Source organism: Balaenoptera physalus (assembly GCF_965194825.1).
Source record: "Balaenoptera physalus genome assembly, chromosome: 5".
Lineage (NCBI taxonomy): Eukaryota > Metazoa > Chordata > Mammalia > Artiodactyla > Balaenopteridae > Balaenoptera > Balaenoptera physalus.
Window position 1 is genome coordinate 96,110,741 of NC_138884.1, and position 23,546 is coordinate 96,134,286.

The 23,546-nt window shown below is 34.4% G+C and overlaps 1 long non-coding RNA gene across 1 annotated transcript in view; it reads right to left on the minus strand.

The window, feature by feature from the left end:
• Window positions 1–23,546, minus strand: part of LOC309662140 — a 76,317-nt gene that overhangs the window by 6,053 nt on the left and 46,718 nt on the right. The window contains exon 2 of the long non-coding RNA XR_014264530.1: window positions 1,394–15,570. This is a non-coding gene — a long non-coding RNA (uncharacterized lncRNA). The remainder of the gene's footprint in view (window positions 1–1,393; window positions 15,571–23,546) is intronic.

Genomic DNA, 23,546 nt, shown 5'->3' on the forward strand with positions numbered 1-23,546 from the left:
TGTGAGATGAAAGCCGTCCAAGCCCTTATGCAAAATTGCTGTCTCACAAGTGAAACTTGAGAACATTCCTTTCACAAGGCAGATATGTTGTGCTTTGTGCAAGTTTTCCCAGTACTCCAAGGGACCACAAACAGTAGGATGGGCCAGTTCCCAAGCTAGAACATGAAAATAATAATTCATTTTCTACGTGACCTTGGAAAAGTGGCGTTTTGAGCTTTCTTTATCCATTTAGTAATGATTTATTGAGCAGTTATGCTCTATCTGTATCCTCATCTATAAAATAAAAATAAACTTATTTTTAAATTGCTGTGAAGATTTACGAGGTCCTGTTTGTAAAAAAAAAAAAGTATTTTGAGCCATGTTTGATTATAAATCATGTTTTAAACTTTTACACACCTACAGTTGGAGAAGACTCAAAAGCAGAATGCAGAGTGCATCTCTAAGACTTACAAAATGCCTTAAATGGTAGTAAACACAGGATTATCAAGGCAGAAGAGTTCACACACTCAGTATACCGTGGAATGATATGTGATACACTAGAACCACTTCACAGGAATTCGAAGCAATGTGGTTTATCTTTCTATTACTCATATAAGAAAAAGGGTACTGCAAATATGATAGGACAATTTCCCTTACTTTGAACTCTAAGGGGCTGTGACTATTTTAGGTTATAACAAAAATTTTATTGAATTGTTTATTTTTAAAAAGTGGAACGTCAACTAAAAATTGGAAATACTTTATAATTTAACCAACATTGTGGGAATAGAGGAACAGCTAGGCCTAGTGTCTTAAAAACAATTTTATGAAGGTTTTATTTTTGAAATTACGCTCAGCTCTTTTCTAAAATAATTTGGGTCCTTAGAATTGGATAAAAATAGTGATAAAGTTTAACACTTTACATGACAGTTGTTTCTTCTTCATTGTGCTTTTTCTTAAAGGATGTTGACAAATTGTCTGTGACCTTTTCATTCATCTGTTTATTCATCTTACACTTACTTATGAACACTACGCTAGGTGCTGAAGAACTTTTGTTAATAAGGAATCAATATATTTTCTTAGCTTTTCAGGGCCTAAAAAATATGATTTTAACTAGTTTTCCTTAATGGAATTGAGTAGAGTGACTTAGTGCACATCTGCCTCACTTTGCCCGGATTATAATCTTCCTTGATTTCACAGTCAATTTAATCGGAATAAATGCTGTAAGTAGTTTTATCTAACGTTAGAATTACTATACAGACAGCACAAACATACACATGTACGCATACAATTTTCTTTCATCTTTGTTGAAAAAAAGAAAAATATAGAGATCATCTGATAGAATATGTTATAATCCACTGCATGATTGCCTGAAACAGTTTTCAAGGCAATTTCAGTTGTACTTGACACTAGTTACCTTTTTTTCTTACGGCTGAGAGAGAAAGGCTTGGACCTCACAGAGAATCTTTTCTCCCACCGTGGCTCCAGTTTTTCATTCCTGAGTCATTTAGATTGCAACAGTAGCGGGTGGCTTTGAAGAACTGTGGTGGGAGGAAAAAGGTTAATTTTCCCAAAATGGAAATCTCCAGAGGCCCCAGTGATAATTGAGAGGCTGCAGGAATAAGTGATTCCAAAGAAAAGAATACCCAGAATGTTAAATGAGAGTTCTGATAGGTTTATTTTTGGCCATGTCTGCTTGAAACTAAGGTGTAAATGAACTGAAGAAAAATGTGTATCCTAAACTGACTTGCAACGTGCTTTTAACGATGATGAGACTCTTCAGATTGTATACAGAGAGCTTAACCAGCACTACTCCTCAAAGAAATAACTGCTCCAAAGAGATCTCTTGCTTAGTCAGTCAGTGAATTTTGTACACACATAGGAGCCCAGTGGTTACCAAAGGGACACTGTCTCTGCAACAATTATGAGCCTTAAATGTGGAAGAGCCGTCGTGGTGGCGGTGGGATGAACTGGGAGATTGGGACTGACATATATACACTAATGTATATAAAATAGATAACTAATAAGAACCTGCTGTATAAAAATAATAATAATAAAATAAATTTTTTTTTTAAATGTGAAAGATCCAGATTCAAGTCCCTTGCTAGTCCCTACTAGCTGAGTAACTTCAGCAAGTTATTTGACATTTTTACAACTAAGTTTTATCTTCTGTAATAAAAAGGTTGGTTGTACTAAGAAACAATTGAGAAATGTCCCCACTCCCAAAAATGCAGATAAAAATGAGAGCAAGATTGCCCTATCATAAGAAATGGAAAGCTACTGAGAGTCAAAATTTTACACTTTACATTCAAACACACCTGGGATTGAGTACTAAATCCGTTGCTTACCAACTATGTCCATTTAATCTTGTTAGTTTACTGATTAAAATTTCATTTCCTAATTTGTAAAATTTTGAATTTTAGAAGAATTGTTCAGAGGATTAAGTGAAATCACTCTTGTAAAGTGCTCAGAATGGTTTCTAGCACATTATAAGCATTTAAAATAAATGTTAACTTATAATAACTATCTTATTTCAATTAATTGAAAAAATGATTAACTAAAAGGTTATTTGATGAACCAAGAATGAATGAAAGAGGAGAAAAAAAATTACAAAGACCAGTGTCATCAGTGTTGTTAAGGGCCAAGAATACCTGGTAGGCCAGCTGACCCATTTTAGGGGCAGCTAGGTCTCTATATTGAAGATGGTTCCATCAAGGTATGTAATTTTGTTGTTGTTAGACATCTGAATACTATACCTAATACCTCTTTGTTCTGTTTTTATCATTTCTAAGCAATCAGCTATCACCTGGCTTACACGGGATTACATAGAGAGGAAAATAAAATGATGACCTCTCTAGGCCCAAATATATATCTGATCTAATTATTGCTTATCGTTTTCACTGAAGTGGATCTTCTGATTTTATACAATAGCTTTTTATGCATTTCAGTTGAAGGAGTCAGCCATTCTAGGCTATATAGCTTCTGAATATACAATAAAATTTCTAAATTTCCAAACTGAGAGCATGACTTGGAATAATCTGACAACATTAAAACATTTAGGGATCCATCTGGAAAAACATTGTGATCTTCTAAAAACTCTAAAATCTCAAGTTTGCTTTCCCATGAGCACTAGTTTAATGAAGACTCCAATGAGAGAATGTAAATTAAAAGTATTGGGTTCAGTTACAAAGCAAGGATGACAAAATGTTTTATTGTATTTGAAACTGAGCAGGACCCTATGGGGCTCCTGGGCACAGAAACTTTTCTGTGTCCCCCATTTCTTGATTACAGGAAATAGACTTCATTCAGCCTCCATGACCTTCCCTGAGTTCCAATGGGCAGGTTCAAGCAGTTGCTAATTAGGTAAGGGAGGGGATGTGGAGACAAGGGAGGGACAGTCAAGAGAAATAACAATGCAGCCTGGGGGTAAGGTCCTGATTTCCCACCAAGGGATATACATAGTAATATCTTTGAACTGTTTTGCAGATACTGAAACCCTCACCAGGTGGGAGAAGTTAACTGTATGCTGCTCACAAGCATGTAGACCCAAGACCAGTTGGAACCAGAAGGTTGATGATACTGACTCCCAATTACCTCACCACTGACCAGTCAGAATGTCCACGAGCTGTTCATGCCCTCCTCTTTGAACCATTAATATAAAACTCATTGGGCTTCCCTGGTGGCGCAGTGGTTGAGAATCTGCCTGCCAATGCAGGGGACACGGGTTCGAGCCCTGGTCTGGGAAGATCCCACATGCCGCGGAGCGACTAGGCCCGTGAGCCACAATTACTGAGCCTGCGCGTCTGGAGCCTGTGCTCCGCAACAAGAGAGGCCACGATAGTGAGAGGCCCGCGCACCGCAATGAAGAGTGGCCCCCGCTCGCCGCAACTAGAGAAAGCCCTCGCACAGAAACGATGACCCAACACAGCCATTAAGAAAAAAAAAAAAAAAAAAAATCCTAATGTGATTTATTAAAAAAAACAAAAAACTCCTCACTACCCACTCCAGGTCGGGACACACAGTTTTGAGGGCATTAGCCTGCTGTGACCTTTGCCTTTCTTTTCTACTTCACCCAAAACTTTGTTTCTGAGATTTTATTCAGTGTCAGGGTACAGGGGCTGGATTCAGCTTCATATTTAGAAAAAATTATGAAGTTGATTCCAGGACTATTAGTAAGGAATTTCATTTTTGCCATAGTGAGGGGATGAACTAGGGTGTGTATCAGATTATATACTATTACTGCATTTCAAAGATTATCTCTTATTGTTACACTAAGCAAATTATAGAAATAAAAATGAGATGTAAATTGCATATATATGATTTTGACAATTTTATAACCTAACAACACAGATGGAAGATACATTACTAACTCTTCCTGAATTTGACTATTAGGAGGAGGGCTGGTCTGACTTGTAACTACCTTTAAAGTTGCATGTTACTTAGCAGTGGTGCATCTTTAGGGAATTTACTTTGATAAGTAATAATTCCTAATTAGCATATCAATATTGTAGCATATGCATAGTTGCCTCCAAATTACTTTTATGTCAATCAAAACAATTAATTTTGTTATTTTACATAATCATTCTAGATATTATTTGTAAAACTTCTTTGCTTTATTTTTAAGTGGTTTTATAAATAAGGATAAGCTTTTAACAAGCTCTTATTTAAATTTTCTTAAATTTGGAATTGTGTAATCTGAAATGAATCAAGTTTAACTGTAGCATCTCAAGTGAAAAAAGTATACTGGTCAAAGAGGAAGAAGTTATACCTGAGAATTTTGCTGCAGAATTAATATAAGAATGCAGTTTAAGCAATACACTTATAAATAATGTATTGGAAATACTTATTCAGAAACTATGTAATGAATCTTCTCCACACTGAGTACATATAATGTATTAATTGTCTTTTATGGTAATTAAAAAAGTTAAAATTGGTTAAATTTTCAGATACACTAAGTAGAAATAAGAAAAATTATCATATAAACAAAAATATAAAAGTTATTTAAAATACAGGAATATGCATATTGTTTTCAAGTATCTTCAAGAACATTAAAAGAATATTCATAATTGATATATGTTAATAATGTATCCTTATTTATTAAATGATTCTCAAGTTAAATATTTTCTGAATAATAAATTTATTAGTCATGTTCTGTTTACAGGGCTTGGTACACTGAGTCAAAATGTTGGTTTTCTTTTAAATGAAGAAAATCATATGTGTCTTTAATTTGATGGCTTCTTCAATTTGCCTTAATATTTAAAATATTAATTTATTGACCTGTAAAACTTTATATATCTTTTAATTAATACATTTACATCTTTGCTTGCAAAGGTTTAATCTTTTGTAATGTAGTGATGGCCTATAATTCAAATGTTTAATTATAATCTTTGTTAAAAAATTATTGGTATCTTCAAATTTCAAAAATTTTTCACGTTATTTGTCACTGATAATGACCCTGGAAGGCACAGTGAGCATGTATTATTTCCATTTTAAATTTGAGAACATTGAAACTCTGAAAGATCATGTAGCTTATCCAAGTGATTTGGCTAATGTTAGGGAAACTAGCAATGATTTGACTCTCATTCTGGTGCTTTCTCTATAACATTAAATAATCATGTGAAATAATGTGATACAATGCAATAAAATATGATGTTGATTACTATGGCCTAATATAAAGACTCCCTCAAATTCACAGAATATTAATTTACTTTAAAAGGGATAAATAATGATATATATTGAATGTGTCAATTAAAATTAAAAAGACAATCCATGTGTAACTTAATTGTAACTTTGCTTATATGCTGCAGTCTGGGTGTTGTTTTAACATTTGAAATGTGATTTAGAAGAGAAGAGTGGCTTTTATGTCATTTTACATCAGTTGAAACCATAAAGAAAGGCAATTATTAACTATTTTAAAAGGAGAAAGTTTTTTTGTGGTTTTCCTACATTAGTTGTTAGAGGGATAAATTTGAGTAATCATTTTTCTAATTATTGTTCATAATAGTTAGATAATATTATAGACAATAATTATCGTTCATAAATAGTGTTTTGTTCTCCCAGTCATTTTTATGAATCTTCATAGCAAAGACATTTCCCCCTTCCTAACATAACTGCAGAGGAAACGCACATGGCCTCATGAAAACCCAGACTGGGCTCTAAAAAAATACAGCCAAACTAACCCCAGGGGTTAGGTCTGAATCTTTAGAGATGTTTCCAGTCTACACAGTCACAATTCATTAAAAAGACTGTGTTCCTTCTCAATTGAAAACACAACAGGAGAAAAGAATCAAGAAAAAAAAATTCTCTAACTCAATCTTAAAATAATTACACAGAAAATTAGCCTCATCCCTCTGGGCTACCATTAAAAAGGGGGGGGGGGAGGGGAAAATGACTCCACCCATTCTCCTTCTATTAGCTACATGGGTAATACAAAACATTAAAGAAGAAAAGCACTATGCCCTGACCTAACAATAATATATTATTCTCCACTGATTAAGAAGTGAATAAAATGATGTGCAAAGCAGCTTTTACACATTGCAGTAAGAACTTTCTCACTCCAATCCAACAGAGGTTATTTTTTTCCTAAGCTTCCCAAACAGGATTTCGCATTGTATAAAGATGCTGAATCTTTTCCTATCAACTTAAACTAAAGGTGCACCCCAGAATCTGGCCCTACAAATCAAACTCCAATGATAACACAGAGAAGATATGATAAGAGAGGTTACGAAGATCGGCTCTTAAAGAACATTAAAAGGCAAAGCAGGTAAAATTGACTTAACTGTTTGCAACATTTGAAGCAAGTTCCAAGTTTCTCTTTTAGACTATAATAAGTTATTCAGCTGCGTAACATCTGGCACTGAATACATTTTCAATGAATTTGCTGAAGGAATGAGAAATGAAATTTGTTACCTTTTAACTACGGTTAAGCAAGAGACACCTTGCTGTCCTTCTAGCCATTTTGTCCTCTTTTTATGAAAGGCAAAAAAGTGACTGATCCTGTGGGCTTTAGCATCAGAAAGAATTGAGTTTAAGTCCCTGTTTTACCTATTATTACCTGAGTAATTTGGAGCTAGTTAACCTAAGACTTTTATCTACCTCCCTTCCTTCCTTCCTTCCTTCTTTCCTCCCTCCCTTTCTTCCTTCCTTCCTCTTTCCCCCTTGTCTTCTCTTTTTGCAGAGAAATTCTATCCACAATTAACTTTTTTGAAAACTACTAATTTAAAAAGGAAAGCCATCATATTCCATCCTGCCATTTCCAACAATTGAATACTACTCCTAAGAAGCAAACACTTGGAGATCTTTCTTCCTCTACTTACTTGGATTTTCCTTAAAAATAATATTTTCTAATAAACTATTTTTAGAACACTTTTAATTTTACAGAAAAATTGAGAAGATAGTATTACTGAGTCCAAGCTCTTATTGCTCACCAGACAACAGGCCAATAAATCGAGAAATAAGTTATTGGGGCAAGGAATAGCGACTTTATTTGGAAAACTCGCAAATAGAGAAGACGGTGGACTAGTGTCCCAACAAAACACCTTGCCTGGCTTTGCTAGTTTCTTTTGTAGAACAAAGAAGGGGAGGTGAGGAGGTCAAGTAAAAAATGGTGATATGTTGTTGCAAATATTTCTTGGTTCCAGACAGACTCTGGAGGGGATGTGTTAATTTCTTCCTTCCTGCAGCCATTCATAGGTGGGCCTGGTCAGGATGTATCCTGTGAGCTTAAACAAAGGTATTTTAGTTTAACACTCACGAATAGGAGGCAGGGTCCAAGGAGATGGGCCATTATGTATACTTTAATATAGGCAATATCCCTTTAGTGATTAACTTGTACCAAAAACAAGTGTACTGATATGGAGTCAGATTTGTTCTTCCCTATTACAACAGTACAGAAAATTCTCATGTACTTCTCACCGATTTTTCCCTATTGTTAACATCTTACACTAGTATGTTATATTCATTACAATTAATAAACCGATATTCATACATTATGATTGCCTAATGTTCTTTCTCTGTTCCAGGATTCCATCCAGAAGACCACATCACATTTAGTTATAGACTGTTGCAGGCTCCTCCGGGCTGTACCAGTTTCACTGCCTTTTTCCTTGTTTTTGATGACCTTGACTGTTTTCAGTAGTACTGGTCAGGTATTATTGTAGAACATTATTTCAGTTAGAATGTATATGATGTTTTCCTCATGATTACACTGGGTTATGGGTTTGGGAGAGGACCACTACAGAAATAAAGTGCATTTTCACAACATCATATCGAGGATACATACTATCAACCTGACGCTAACCTGGACAATCTGGCTGTGTCTGTTAGGTTTTCTCACTGAAAGTTACTCCTTCCCCACCTCCCATTCCATACTGCCTTCTTTGGAAGGAAGTCACTATGTACAGTCCTCACTTAAGATGTAGGGAGTTATGCTCTATTTCTTGAGGGAGATAGAGCTACATAAACTACAGGAATTTTCCTTCACAGATATTTCTTTTCTTTCCTATGTATTTACTTGGTCAAGTATTTATTTATAGCAGAGTAGATTTTAATTTTAATAAAGTTCACTTTACTCTTTTTTTCATTGATCATGCTTTTGGTATTGCATCTAAAATCTCACTGCCAAACCAAAGTCACCCAGATTTTCTGTGTTTTCTTCCAGAAATTTTATAGATTTTCATTTCACATTTGCATCTATGATTTATCTTGAGTTACTTTCCTAAAGGATGTAAGGTCTGTATCTAGGTTCACTTTTTGCATATGTTTTAGCACCATTTGTTGAAAAGACTGTCCCTTGTCCTTTTAATTGTCCTTACCTCTCTGTGAAATATCAGTTGACAATATGTTGGTCTAGTTCTGGACTCATTTCTGTTCTACACTTATATTCTTGCACCAGTTCCATGTTGTCTTCATTGTTGTAGCTTTATAATAATTCTTGATATTGGGTAGTGTGACTCCTCCAACTTGGTTCCTCTTCTTCACTATTGTGTTGACTATTCTAGGCCTTTGTCTTTGTATTTTATAATAAGTTCATGGATACCCATAGAATAGCTTCCTGGGATTTGATTGAGATTGCATTAAAGCAATTCATCAAGGTGTGAAGAATTGACGTTGTGAAATGAAAAATGTTGCCTGCCATATCAGTAAACAAAGGCTGTTGCATCCATCAAGCCACTACAACCACCCCAGAAGGTGAGTCCTGCAGGAAACTCAGGATGGAGACAAACAGGCTGCCCTGCTGCCAAGCCTTCAGCCACTGCAGTCACCCCCAACTGTGCACCCTGAGGGGACTCAGGACGGAGAGAAGCAGGATACTGGTCCTAGATAGTTAAGGTGCATATCAAAGGAATGATTTCAAAGAGCCCAGAGGCTTGCCTCTTCCTGTACATAGAAATATCTGGTTTTCTTTAATTAACAGTAATCTTTTGAAGTTCTGACTACCTAGCCTTTGTTGCAAAAACTCTGAAATATCTTGGCTCCTCCGTTACCTCTTCCAAGCAATCTCTCAGAGCTATCTTAGAGGCTGCATCCCGGGCTTAAGTCCTCAGTTTTGCCTTCCAAATAAAATATAATTCTCAACTATTAGGTTGTGCATTTTTTTCAGTCAACAACATCTTAATGATACTGAATTCGAGGGAATCTACATATAAATCTTGTATAGGTATTTTGTTAGATTTATAGTTAGATATTTAATTTTGTATTTTTTAGGGGTGCTACCATAAATGGTATTATTTTAAATTACAATTTCCAGTTGTTTATTGCTGCTATATAGGAAAGTAATTGACTTTACTACATTAGCCATGTATCTTGTATCTTTCCTATACTAGTTTATTCTAGGAAGTTTATCAATCTATCTATCATCTATCTATCTATCTACCTATCATCTATCAATCTATCCATTTATCTAATTAATAATTAATTTGTTTATTTTAATAGGTTTTTTGGGATTTCTTTACATAGACATTCATGTCATTTGTGAACAAAGATGATTTTATTTCTTCCTTTCCAATATGTATATCTTTATTGCTTATTCTTTATCTCTTTTACTTGCTTATTGTACTACTTAAGCATCCAGTATGATGCGCCATATGATTGATAGGAAAGGACATCATTGCCTTCTTCCAAATTTTAAGGTGAAAGAGTCCAGTTTCTCACCACTAAGTATGTTGTTGGCTGTAGGTTTTTTTGTAGAGGTGCTTCATGAAGTTGAGAAAGCTCCCATCCTTTCTTAGTTTGTTGAATGTTTTTATCATGAGTGAGTGTTGGATTTTGTTAAATGTGTTTCTGTATTAATTGGTACAATCCTATGATTTTCTTCTCTAGCCTCTTTTATGGCGATAGCCTCATAGAATAATTTAGAAAATGTTCCCTCTGTTAACTATTTTCTGGAAGATATTTTGTGTGTAGAATGTACTCTGTGTATTTCACAACAGTTACTCCTCCCCTTCATCTTGCAGGGTCCTGAGGCAGTCTTTCCTGACTCCTTCCCTTGAGAACCTGGCGTGGTAGTTAAAACTCTTGAAAGTGTGCCTCCTCCCCCTCTCCCACACACACACAAGACTGCAGCCACCAGGAGTTTCTTACTCCCAAACTAGTCTATACTCAGCCTCCAGTAATTTGTAAAAATTGCAGCTTAAGTATTCTTAATTTATGGTTCTAATGTTTCCGGTCCAGATAAGCAGCAATCAGCTGTGACTTTTTGCATTTGCCTGTCTCTCCAGATTTTAGGGTGGCAGTTTTCCCTGAGACCTCAGTTCTTTCATGGATTCTGCAATCATTATTGATTGTTATTTTATTTTTTAGCTTTTTTTAATGTAAGAGTAGGAGAGATGACTTCTCAGTTCCTCATATGTTAAAGCTGAAATTGAACAAAAAAATGCCTTTTTCCTACTTATTTCTTTTAGAAAATTATCTATGAATTTTTCTTATAAAAGAGTTTTATTCCTTTTCTCTTGACCTTGCATGCTCTCTCTCTCTCTCTCACACACACACTCACACATTCACATCTCCCATCTTTCCAAAAATATTTATAGTGCAAGTTTTGTCTATATCAATATTAAACACTGTATTATGAAATAGACTGTTTTTATAACTAAGCCACATAATATAATATAGTTTTCATTTTTATGAAAACATTTTGCTTTTGTTGTTTTTGTTGTCTCCCTTTAAGTTAATAATTGCTTTTTTTGTAGCTTACTTTTCGAAGCTAAACATCAAAAGCATAAAAAAGAGAAAAGAAAAGAATAGAAAGAAGGAAGGAAGAAAAGAAGGAAAGAAAGTGGAAAGAAAAGAAAGAAGGAAGAAAGAAACCCAACAAATTTCTCTTAATGTAGTCATAAGACATTTGCTTCTTTTCTCAACTCCCAAATTTTCCTCCTTAATATTCCAGGAGCCTTTATTCCTTTTGTTGTATTTTCAGACAAAATATAAAGCTATTCCATTCTCAGTGTTACTGCTGAGAATCCTGGTGACATTCTATTTCTCCTTTTTTGTACGTGATCTGTTGATGCCCTCTGGAAGCTTTTTGGATCTTGTCCTTACCTTTGTTTGGTGCCTCATATCTACCATATGAGGTTATTTTGAGGATTAAATAAAATAATAGTTAGAAATTCCTTAGTTTACTAATTGGCTAATTTTGATCATTGAATTAATACTTGTCATGATAATAAAATTGATGATCATAATATTGCTTATTTTAATAAGACATCATGAGATTTCATTCTTTCATACATTTGAAAGTAATACTGCTCACACTTTTATGAACAATTATTGATCACTTTGAGGTCAATAGAAATTTCATTTTTAGGCTAAAGATAATAAATTCCTTTATAAGCACGGTATATAGAAAGCAAACACAAGGTGTGGTGGCAAACAGACCAGGTTCTGAATACTAGTGCAACCATAGTTAAGGATGTGATATTAAGGAAAATATTAAAAGTCACTTAATAATAAATGTCCCACCTCATATGTTTAAGGCAGTGTTACATAAAACAAGGAATATTAAGAACTTGAGTAGTGCCAGTGACACAGCATGTTTTCAAAGATGTTCATTTCCACTTAAGTTTTATGCTTTTATTCATTCATTCATTCTTTTAAGTTGCGGGACCCATCCTATCATGGAAAAGATTGCATTTGATTTTGTATACACTACATTAAGAGGAATATTTTCCAGTAAAATTTATCAGTATTTTAATAAGTAGGTAGAGTTAGGAAGCCTGAAACCACGTCATGAGAAAGTGATAAAAGTTCTTATTTAAACTTAATAACGTGAGGATATAACTAACATTACATAAATTGTTAAAATGTATTTGAAGGATTAGAAGTTTCTTTGTTGTTTCATAAAGCTGAAATAGATGTTTGGAAGCAACAAATTTTGACAAAGTATAAGGCATAATAATATTTATAATAGAACTACCTAGATTTTGAGCAGCATTTGAGTGTAGTGTGGTAGCACTTTTTTCTCCAAATTATTTAACCATTAGAAAAGTTGTCAAAGAAGGATTTCAAGCCCAGCTGGAGTAGTGGTTTGACAATTTTATAATGTATAATATCACTTAGAGTGCCAATTTAAATTCATATTTCTGGGCTTCACCCTTTAAAGAATATGATTTTATGAGGGGTTTTGAGGTGTGCTGCTGATGCAAAGTTTATACTTACAAAAATATTTCAGAAATTCTGGTCTAGGAGTATGACATGATGAATTCTAAGGTTTATTCCAATCGTTGTATGCCATGAATTAATAAGATAAATGCCTCTAGCAGAGATGTGATTCAGTCTGGGCCTCAAATGATGAGTATAATTTCACAATGAAACTCAATATTGTACAAAATGACATTGCCCTGACTAGCATTAGCTAAATCAGGGAACAGATAAGTCTTTAACTTCAACTAATTTCTAAAATATTAGCAATTTCTATAGTAGGGATCAAAGATATTTGACCTAATGATAGTATCTTTCCAGTTACCATATCTTACATATAATGAAGCAGAAATCTGGTGGCATTTATTGCTTCTGAGACAATACATGATACTTAATGTACTCTATATTAATGAATGTTTATGTCATTGTAACCTTACTGAGCAAACTGCAATATTTATTTCAAAATTCAATTACTTCTTGCAGTAAGAAAAACCAAATGTATTTTAACAAAAGTATTAGCTATTTCAGAACTGGTACAAACTCAGCACTGTACTTTTGAAAACTGACAGTACTTTAAGTCCAATTGTTTACAATGCATAACAATAACATTTCATTCTTATAAAAACCCACTACTTATTAAGACTGCATAATAAGTAGAGGCATAAGAATCATACAATTCTATGATTTTCACCCTGGGAATATCATTTTTTTTATTTAACAGCTTTCCCCTGAATGCATTTAAAATAAGAAGAACAAGGGTTTTATGTGCAATTATATATTTTAGAATGTGTAGTGTTAATTCATATTTATTAAATATTTAAAACACATTACTATTCAAATATTTTTGAAGGTGTTATATACTAATCTCCCATTCATCTCTCATTCTACTATATTTAAATAATCATAACCAAGAAGTAAAATCAGCTAGAATATAGCAGGGTGTGGCTACTTTTGACACTAAAACAGGCTTCATGCGGAGATTTTATAATAGTAACTTAAATACTTGTGATTTTAAAATTATGTAATTTCCAAAAAAAATAAAGACATAAGTGAGAAAGAAATCTGCTATGTTTTAAAATGGGGTTACTTTCATATCTCAAATTTTAAAAATGGTATAATCTTCATTAAAATGCAACTATTAGCCAGTATGTAAGAAACATTACTTCACAGTTGATGAAACCCTATATTAGCAAGGGTAGAGTTGTCTCACATTGTATATGAGCATGTATCCTAAGCAAAGAAAAGTATTTCATTCCCCAAAGCAGACACCTGAGTTAGTGAGGGTTTGTTATTTAACTTGTATCACTTGCATTTTCTTCATATTAGAAAAATCTTATCAACCAGAGCCTCTTTTTCGTATTGCTATATGATAGATACCCCTCCAAAAACCAGCAAAGAAGAGGATGTCTATTTCGGGAACCACTATGGCATCATCAAGAATGGGGAAAATTCTGGGGTTTGATTTAGCCTTGTGTTTGAAATTAGCAGTTCTGAGTAAAGATGTTTTAAAAACCAAATAAAGTTTACAAAACATTGAAGTAGCATATTGACTTGTCTCTGTGCCCAAAAGACAAGAGAAGCCCCTACTAAAAAAAATTTCCTGCTGGTTACTTTTTATATCCATCAGTTCTTGATACATATTCATTTATTTTGTTTTATTATTACTTCTTGTTCTTTTTTAATGCATACTGTTTTTTCTCAAACTTATTGAGAACCCTAAATTTAGTGAACTTTTGTTAACTTTTAAGTTACTGTGGCAGTTGCCTACATAGTACTTTGGTTAAGCTGGGAAATTAATCTGACATAAAGTGAAAATGTCCAGAAAAAGACACTTGTCCAGATAGCAGTTGGTAGATGAGACTAGATGACAGAGGTTTCCCAGTGTTCAAAGCTTGTGATGGCCCATGAGCTCTGAGGTAGAGAAGACAGAAAAATAGCATACAAAATACATTTTCTGGATCTTGAGAGTGTAGGACTCAGCAACAGTATGTTCTAATAGGATAAGGTACTTCACTAAAAAGTGTTTTAATTTGTGACACTCACTACCTTCTGTAGGTGCTCAAGTATTCCTGTGTAAATATTCTGGGGAGTCAGGAGCAATCATGAGTACAGTGATCACCTGAAATAAAAGAGGGAAAGAGGAATAAATAAACAAACAAGCAAACAAATAATAAAGGCATGAACGTGCAGAGGAAAAAGGATAGACTTGAGATGAGAGGTCTTTAAGTCCTTTATTTAAGAGTTTTACAATTATGGGCGAGTAAATTTCTGAATTTTTACATCTGTAAAATGGGGATTAAAACTACTTAAATTCCAAAAATGTCATAGAAATTATGTATTCACCTTAGCTTTGATGTTCTTTGAAAATTGTAGAACCATAAAAATATCAAATGGTATTAGAGTATAACAACAACAACAACAAAACTCCAGAAAATATATTGTGCAACCATGCTTTGTTTAAAACCATCTCGGGACCAGTAGTGGCTTAAATAACGCAGCCCCACTAGAAAATAGAAGAAATTATCTTAATATGCTTTAAAAAATATATATGTCCCGTATATGAATAACAGTATCTCTAGGGTCCCCTAGGTTCTGGTTAAATTGTTACACATAGGTACTGGGAGATAATATAGCAGAGATTTGAGTCCATTAGACTTAGGATCTATTGCAGCTTTGCCACTTGTCAAATTTGTACCAATGAAAATATGATATTATCATAAACTTCTTAAGATTGTTGTGAGTATTCAATGGGAATAAAATTGTGTATGATTCCTAATTCATGCCTAGCACATAGTAGGCACTTGAAAATGTTATTATCAAAGAAGCAAAGAAAAACAGACTTAGAGTAAATATGTTGGTTCACCTCACTCACCTTCAACAGAAACCTCACTCTCAGTCGGTGGGAGAAGTGACTCATTCAACTCCCTGGACTTGGAGGTCACATTCAGACAGCCAGCTCTGTAATGAGAGCACCAGCATGAAACCCATCACCCTGCCATCAAAGCACTGGACCAACATACGAGCGATTTTAATTACTTGGAGGACAGATGTCTTGCCAGTGGTCATGGGTACGTGTTCCCCGGTAGTGTCTCCCCATAAAGTCGATGGTAGCATAAATTCGCAAACTCCTCAACACTCTTCCAGGCAAAGGAAAGTCAGTTTTAATGGAATTCCTTTCCAGATGAATATAGCAATAATTTGTGAGCCTGGGCCTCCCATTGTTCAGGTTGTTGCTGCTGTTTTCAGCGCCTAAAGAATCACTGTGCAACACACCTCATTGCATGTGAATTTATGCAAATTGACAATTAAACAAGGGGGTTATTTTAGTCAAATCAATCAGATATTGTATCTATTTGAAACGATAATACAAGCATAACTGATGGTGCATAATTAATGATTATCCAAGGCTGTTAATAATGAAATGATGAGAAGGTATGAGAGGAGGGAGGCGCCAAGGAACTTGGGCTCTAAAGAAACTAAAGAAGACTTTTGCTTCATTTCCTCAAACTACTGGAACCGTTTCTTGCATTTATAACCATATCCACATCTTGTGAGCCTGAACACTTGCACATTGTTCTCTAAAAACATTCTTGAGGTAGTGAAATGAATAAATATGATGGTGTTACAGAATCCTGACTGGTTGGAATCCTGGATCTTTCTGTGTTTGAATCCTGGTTCTAACAGTAGCCAGCTACCTAACCTTGGGAATACAATTAATCTCTCTTAGTTTTACATCCCTAATTTGTAAAATGATTTTTATGTTATAGAGCCATGTATATATACTTGTGGTGAGGATTAAATCAAATATTAAATGTAAAGGTCTTAGGTGTCTTCCAGAAACTTTAAACATACTAAATAAATATTTATAATTCTTATTTCTTTTGAAACCTCTTTAGTTCTCATTTTCCCACATAAAAAGTTACTTTATGACAAGAATTTAAACCGTATTGTCTCAGCTTTCCTCTTAATTCTGAGCTGAGAAACCCCTGCTAAAAAATATGGAGTCACAACACCAAGGGCACAATTTATGAAATAAATAATTGATAAGCTGGACTTCATTAAAATGAAAAGATTCTGCTCTGAGAAAGACAACGTCAAGAGAATGAGAAGACAAGCCACAGACAGGCAAAAAAACATTTGTACATATATATCTGATAAAGAGCTGTTTTTCCAAAATATACAAAGAACCCTTAAAGCTCACCAATAAAAAAAACTAACAGCCTCATTAAAAAATAGACAAAGACCTGAATGGACACCTCCCAAAGAAGACATAGCTTTGGTAAATAGGCATATGAAAAGATGCTCAATATCATATGCCATTAGAGAATTGCAAATTAAAAAACAATGAGAAACCCCGATGTATCTACTGGAGTGGGCAAAATGCAAAACACTGAGAAAAACAAATACTGCTGAGGATATGGAGCAATAGAAATTCTCATTTATTGCTGGTTCCCGCCAAAATGCAAAATGGTACAGCCACTTTGGAACACAACTTGTTAGTTTTTTATGAAACTAAACATACTCTTATCATATAATCCAGCAATAGCAGTCCTTGGTATTTCATGAAATGAACTAAAGATTATGTCCACACAAAAACCTGCACCTGTATGTTTTATAGCAACCTTATTCATAGTTACCAAAACTTGGATGCAATTAGATGTTCTTCATCTAAAAAAAATGGATGAATACACTGTGGTGAATCCATAAGATGAAATGTTATTCAGATTTATCAATAAAAGAAATAAGCGATCTGGCCTGAAAAAGACATGGAGGAATTTTAAATGCATATTACTAAGTGAAAGAAGCCAATCTGAAAGGTTACATACTGTATGATTCCAACTATATGACCTTCTGGAAAAGGCAAAACTATAGAAACAGTAAAAAGATCACTGATTGCCAGGGGTTAAGGGGAAGGGAGGGATGAATAGGTGGAACACAGGATTTTTAGGACAGTGAAAATACTCTGTATGATTTTATGATGGGGAATACATTTCATTATACATTTGTCCAAACCCATAAAGTACACAAGAGCATAGAGTGAAACCTAATGTAAACTATGGATTTTGTATGATAATGATGTTTCATTGTAGGTTCATCAATTGTACCAAATGTACCACTCTAGTGCAGGATGTTGATAATGGGGATTGTGCATGTGTAAAGGTGGAACACTTCATATCTTCCACTCAATATGTCTGTGAACCTCAAGCTGTGCTAAAAGAAAAAAAGTTTATTAAAAAAACATGGAATCTCAGTCTCTGTAATGCCCATGCTTGTGGTAACATCTCATATCTCATTTAATGTCATTCTTCTTGCCCCCAGAGCTATCCGAATTCAATTTATTTAATAGCTATAGGCCTATTCAGATGTCTGTTTCTTCTTGTGTGAGTTTTGACATCTTGGATCTTTCAAGGAGTTGGTCCATTTCACCTAGGTTATCAAATTCATGGGCATAGAGTTGTTTATAATATTCCTTTATCATCATTTTAGTGTCCATGGGATCTGTGATGATGTCCCCTCTTTCATTTCGGGTATAAGTAATTTGTGCCCTCTTTCTTTTTGTCTTAGATAGACTGGCTAGAGATGTGTCAATTTGACCTCTCCAAAGAAACAGCTTTTGGTGGTGTTGATTTTCTCTACTGATTTGCTGTGCTCAATTTAATTGCTTTCTGCTCTAATTCTTATTATTTATTTTCTTCTCTTACTTTGGATATAATTTGCTCTTCTTTTTCTACTTTACTAAGATGATTGATTTTAGTTCTTTTTTCTTTTCTTATGTATGCGTTCAACAGCATAAATTTCCCACTAAGTACTGTCTTTGCTGCATCATACAAATTTTGATAAGATGTGTTTTTATTTTCATTTACTTGAAAATAATTTAAATTTCTCTTGATATTTCTTCTTTGACCCATGAGTTATGTATACACATATCATTTAATCTCCATGTATTTTGGGAGTTTCCAGTTTTTCCAGTTAATTCTTTGTTATTTGTTTCTAGTTAAATTCCATTGTGATCTGAGAGCAGACATTATTTGATTTCTATTCTTTTAAATTTGTTAAGGTGTGTTTTAGGCCCAGATTGTGGTCTATCTTGGTAAATATCTCATGTGAGCTTGAAAATAATGTTTATTCTTCTACTGTTGGATGACATTGTCTATAGATATCCATTATATCCAGTTGATTGACGTTGTTGCTGAATTTGACTATGCCTTTACTGATTCCGGGCTTTCTGGATCTGTCCATTTCTGATAGAGAGGTGTTGAAATCTCCAACCGTGAGAGTGAATTCATCTGTTTCTCCCTGTGATTCTATCAGTTTTTGCCTCATGTGGTTTGATGCTCTATTGCCAGGCACATACACGTTAAGGACTGTTATGTGTTCCTGGAAAAGTGATCCCTTCATCATTATGTAAAGCCCTTCTTTATTCCTAATAAATCTTCTTAATGTCTTCTCTGCCTAAAATTAATAAAGTTTCTCCTGTTTTATTTGCTTAGTATTATCATGGTATATTTTTCAACATCCATTTGGTTTCTAGGTATCTTTATATTTAAAGTGAGTTCCTTGCAGACAACATATAATTACATAGTATTTTTTAATTTATTCTGACGAACTGTTTTTTCATTAGATCATTGACAGTCAAAGTGATTATTAATATAGTTAGATATCTACCATATTTGTTACTGTTTTCTATTTGTTGCCCTTGTTCTTTGTTCCTATTTTTGTCTTCCTCTCTTTTCCGCATTTTTTGGTTTTAACTGATCATTTTATATGATTCCATTTTCTCTCCTTGCTTAGCATATCAGTTATACTTTCCTTTTAATTTTTTTAGTGGTTGCTCCCATTACTTCATATCCTATTAAGTTTCATGTTTTTCTGTAATCTTCTGCACATTGCAATCCTGAGTGAATTATTCTTTCTCTAACACCATTGTACTACTTATAACACTACAAGATGTTTTGAGGTAACTGAAATACAAATATAGACACCAAAAAGGCATTGTTTAATTATTGCTCAAGTAAAAATTCCATTCTTACACATGCATAACTTTCTTCCCCATGGTAATGTTAAAGCCATTTGTTGAAATTTAATACATACTATATTAATTGTGTCAGTGATGCATATCACAACCATGCTGAAACTCAGCAGGATTCAACAATGTTTTTAATAACCTCATGAGTCTGAGAGCAAGAGATTTATAATGACCTTGATTGGGTGTTGCTTTCAATCTCTGCCCAGTTCAGTTCCATGCCTGGGTTGGCTAGCTGTCAATTGATTTAGACTGTCCTTCCTTGGGTGACTGTGCTATTGGCATTTCAGCTCTTCTACACGTATCTCCAACCTCCTACATGTAACCTCAGGCATGTTTTAATAGAAATGGTAGAAACACAAATGCACAAGCAAATTATATAAAGGTGTTTTTAAGCCTCTTCATCACTTCAAGTCTACTCATATCCACTGGTCATGAGTCACAAAACCAAGTTCAGATTCAAGAGGTGAGGTAGATCTTGTCCATAATGGTTTGACACTGGAAAGTTATACGACAAAGGATATGGATTAAAGCAGGGCAAAAAAATTAGAGCCAAATACTTCAATTTTCCATATTCACTATCCTTTTTATTGGGTTGGCCAAAAAGTTCATTTGGGATTTTCTGTAAAATGTTAATGGAAAAACCCAAACGAACTTTTTGGCCAAGCCAATATTTTTAATCAGATTATGATGTATAGAGCACAAATGTTTTAAAAATACCAGTTAGTATTTTGCTTGAATTTTGCACAGAAAAATGACACCAAGACAATGACTGCAAAGCAAAAATGCATTTCCTACTTCTGATTTTTCTGTTTCAAAAGACAGTTACTCAGAGGAACAAAAAAGTGTTCTAGAAATCTCAGTTTGGGTGCATCTTTTGTGTGTCTAAGAACAAGCACATTCAATAGTCAAGGCAAATCTCTAACTGCCCCACTCAGTTATGTAGGACATATTAAGTTTCTGTAACATGTCACATGGTGCTATCTCTTGACTTGTATGTATATAAGTGTTTCAGTTGCAGTGCTGTGTAACTAACCGCCACAAATCTGAGTAGTCTGAAACAATGACAATTATTTTGCTCACTAATCTATAATTTGGGCAAAACTCTGTGGAGATCGCTCATTTCTGTCCCACATGGCATGAGCCAGCTCAACTAGAAGGCTGAGGCTGGTTTGTTCACTTATATTTCCAGTGGTTGACACTAAGAAGACTCAAATGATTAGGTACTGAAATTTGAGGGGCTACTTGGACATCTCTTTCTAATGCCATGTGGCTTCTTTAATATGGAAACTTCATGATAGATGTACACCTATATGCCAGCTCACGGATCTCAAGGTCAGATCCCAAAAGAGAAGGAGAACCAGCTAGACGATGCATCACTTTTTGTTAACCATGGACTCCATGAAGTGTCACTTCTACCACACGATGCATGTCACCATATATGATTCCTTTTTGAGGGGACAACATTCAGAATTCACCTTTTGATGGGAAGAGTATCAAAGTTCTGAAAGACTATGTAACACCAGATATGTTGCTGTGGCCATTTTTGTAAAGTGCAATTAACCAGAAATGCTCTAAGACAAGAACCCTGTCACAGTGCCCACCCATATGGCTAGAGCAAGTTGTTCCCTCCCAGCACCATTCCATGGACTCTAGCATTCCAACTGATGTTTTGTACATTTTATACCCTATAAAACAGTCACTGTGTGTTTCATTTCTTGAGGACCCTGTTCTCTTACAGGACAAAAGTCCCAGTAAGGGCTAATCAGATAAACACAGTCACTGAACATGTACAATATTTTTAAAATACATTAAGTTGTTGATATGTAGAAAAGAAAATGTATTATTCCAGATTATATGGTGATGGATTTGAACTATCCTACTGAAGAAAATTGATTATCAGTTTCCTAAAACAAATCTGAAGTTAACTTATTTATTGCTTATAATTTCTCCCTAAAACTGTCCCCCCCCACCAGAAGGTATGATCCAAGAGAACAGGAACCTGTACGTTCTGTTTTTACCAGTGTATTCCCAGTACACAGAACAGTTGAATGAATTACTGAATTAAAAGTAAAATCAATTATGACTACAAACAAATAAGGGAGTTATTAGAGAAGGCCAGACTTTACACACAATGGATAACAAGAAAATCTGTTTTGCCAACAATTTGACAAAACTTGGATTAGAGGTCCCGCTATGGAGCAAATTTCTTTCTCTCTGCAGGCAAGACAACTGAGGTCATTTTATTTGGACTCTTCATGAGTTAAGACACATACTATACTAAAAAATGAATGGATCCTTTCAATTATATTCCTCGGGTCTGAAAAAATACTATAGAAACTTCTAGGGTGCTTATAAAAACATATTTAACTAGGCAGGAATCCAAAGACTCTTCACTGTCTCTGAAAGCTCTTAAAAGCTTAGATAAGCCATTTCTATTTCTATAAGAAGTTTTACCAGTTCTATTTATGACTTGGACCAAGGATTATGTGGCAACAGAGTACACTTAAAGTGAAGGCTCTAAACATCTGTCTCTGAGAGATTGTTTCAAGTGAACTATGGATGTGAAATTTAAACTGAAGTATCATAGGAATACCACTCCTTTTTATTTAATTGGAGATGATTATTAACATTCTAATGCAAATCTTTGTCACTTAAGATTAAGATTTTGAATTCTATAAGGAAACTAGTTACATTGATGTGAATAAGCTTTTTACTCCTCTCATTTAGCATGAGACGGGGAAAAGAGTAAAAATGTCAGAGGAAGACACACCTAGATTTATATCACAGTTCCAACAACTACTACTTGAGTGTCTTTGGATAAAGTACCTAATCCTCATGAACCTCAATTGTTTTTCCCATTTTTTGGTTGCACCTATAAAACTTAGCACACAATTTGGCTTTTAAAATTAAATGAAATAGCATATTTAAGCATAAAACTGTGCCCAGTTAATAAATAGCAGCTGATCTCCAAATTCCTACTTATCGTAGATGCTTAATATTAAATAAATTACACACTTTTCCTAATAAAGGAATGAGAAGTGGGTAAGCGATCATAAACTACTGAAGTACCAATCACTGGGGGCTTGAGAAAGTTGTACATAGTGAGACCAGTTTCTCCTGAACAAAACCGCTGAGGAGTACTGGATTTTAGAGGAATTCGTGGAATAAAGAAATATTAATTCAGCTCATACAGCATGACAGGAACTATGGCAAGCAAGATAATATGCCCCAGAGCAGAACTCCTCAGAATCCATCATCACATTTTAATAAATATCTCAACAGTCTCTTCAGCAACAATGTGAGTTTTTATAACGTGAATCAGCTCACATGCACTTGATAAATAAGATACTGATGTCAGCATAATGGAGAAGTTATATTAGTTTAAAAGGGATTCTTCCTTGCCAGTTAATTCTGCAGTGATATCAGCCAAGCACAGCAAGTAGTTGAGGAAATTGTCCTGTACATCAGTCTTGTCCACTGTCCTCCCAGGGCTCAGATTGACCACCTGTTCTGTTCTGGGAGACGTTTTCCTGATTTGTATATATTGTAACCTTGTCCTCATGACACAGTCATCCCAGAGATTTTTTAAATAAGTTTTCTTAAACTACTTACCTCTTTTCTTTTTAAGGTAAAGCCCTATATTTTCCAGAGCAGGTTTTTTTGTTTGTTTCTGCAGGATTTAACATGTTTTCTTTAAGCTGCTATTTTTATTTGGATTATAGCTGTGTTTTATTAGCATTCTGTTTACAATAGGTTTTGGAGTGATCTGCATCAGTCCTATTTTTCCCATGAGCCCCATTTTTCATGCACAATTTTTCAGAATATAAGATTTTTAAGAATGCTATGTCTCTATATAGAAGAAATTTAGTTATTACCTCCCATAAAAGCCAGAAAAATGGAAGTTACA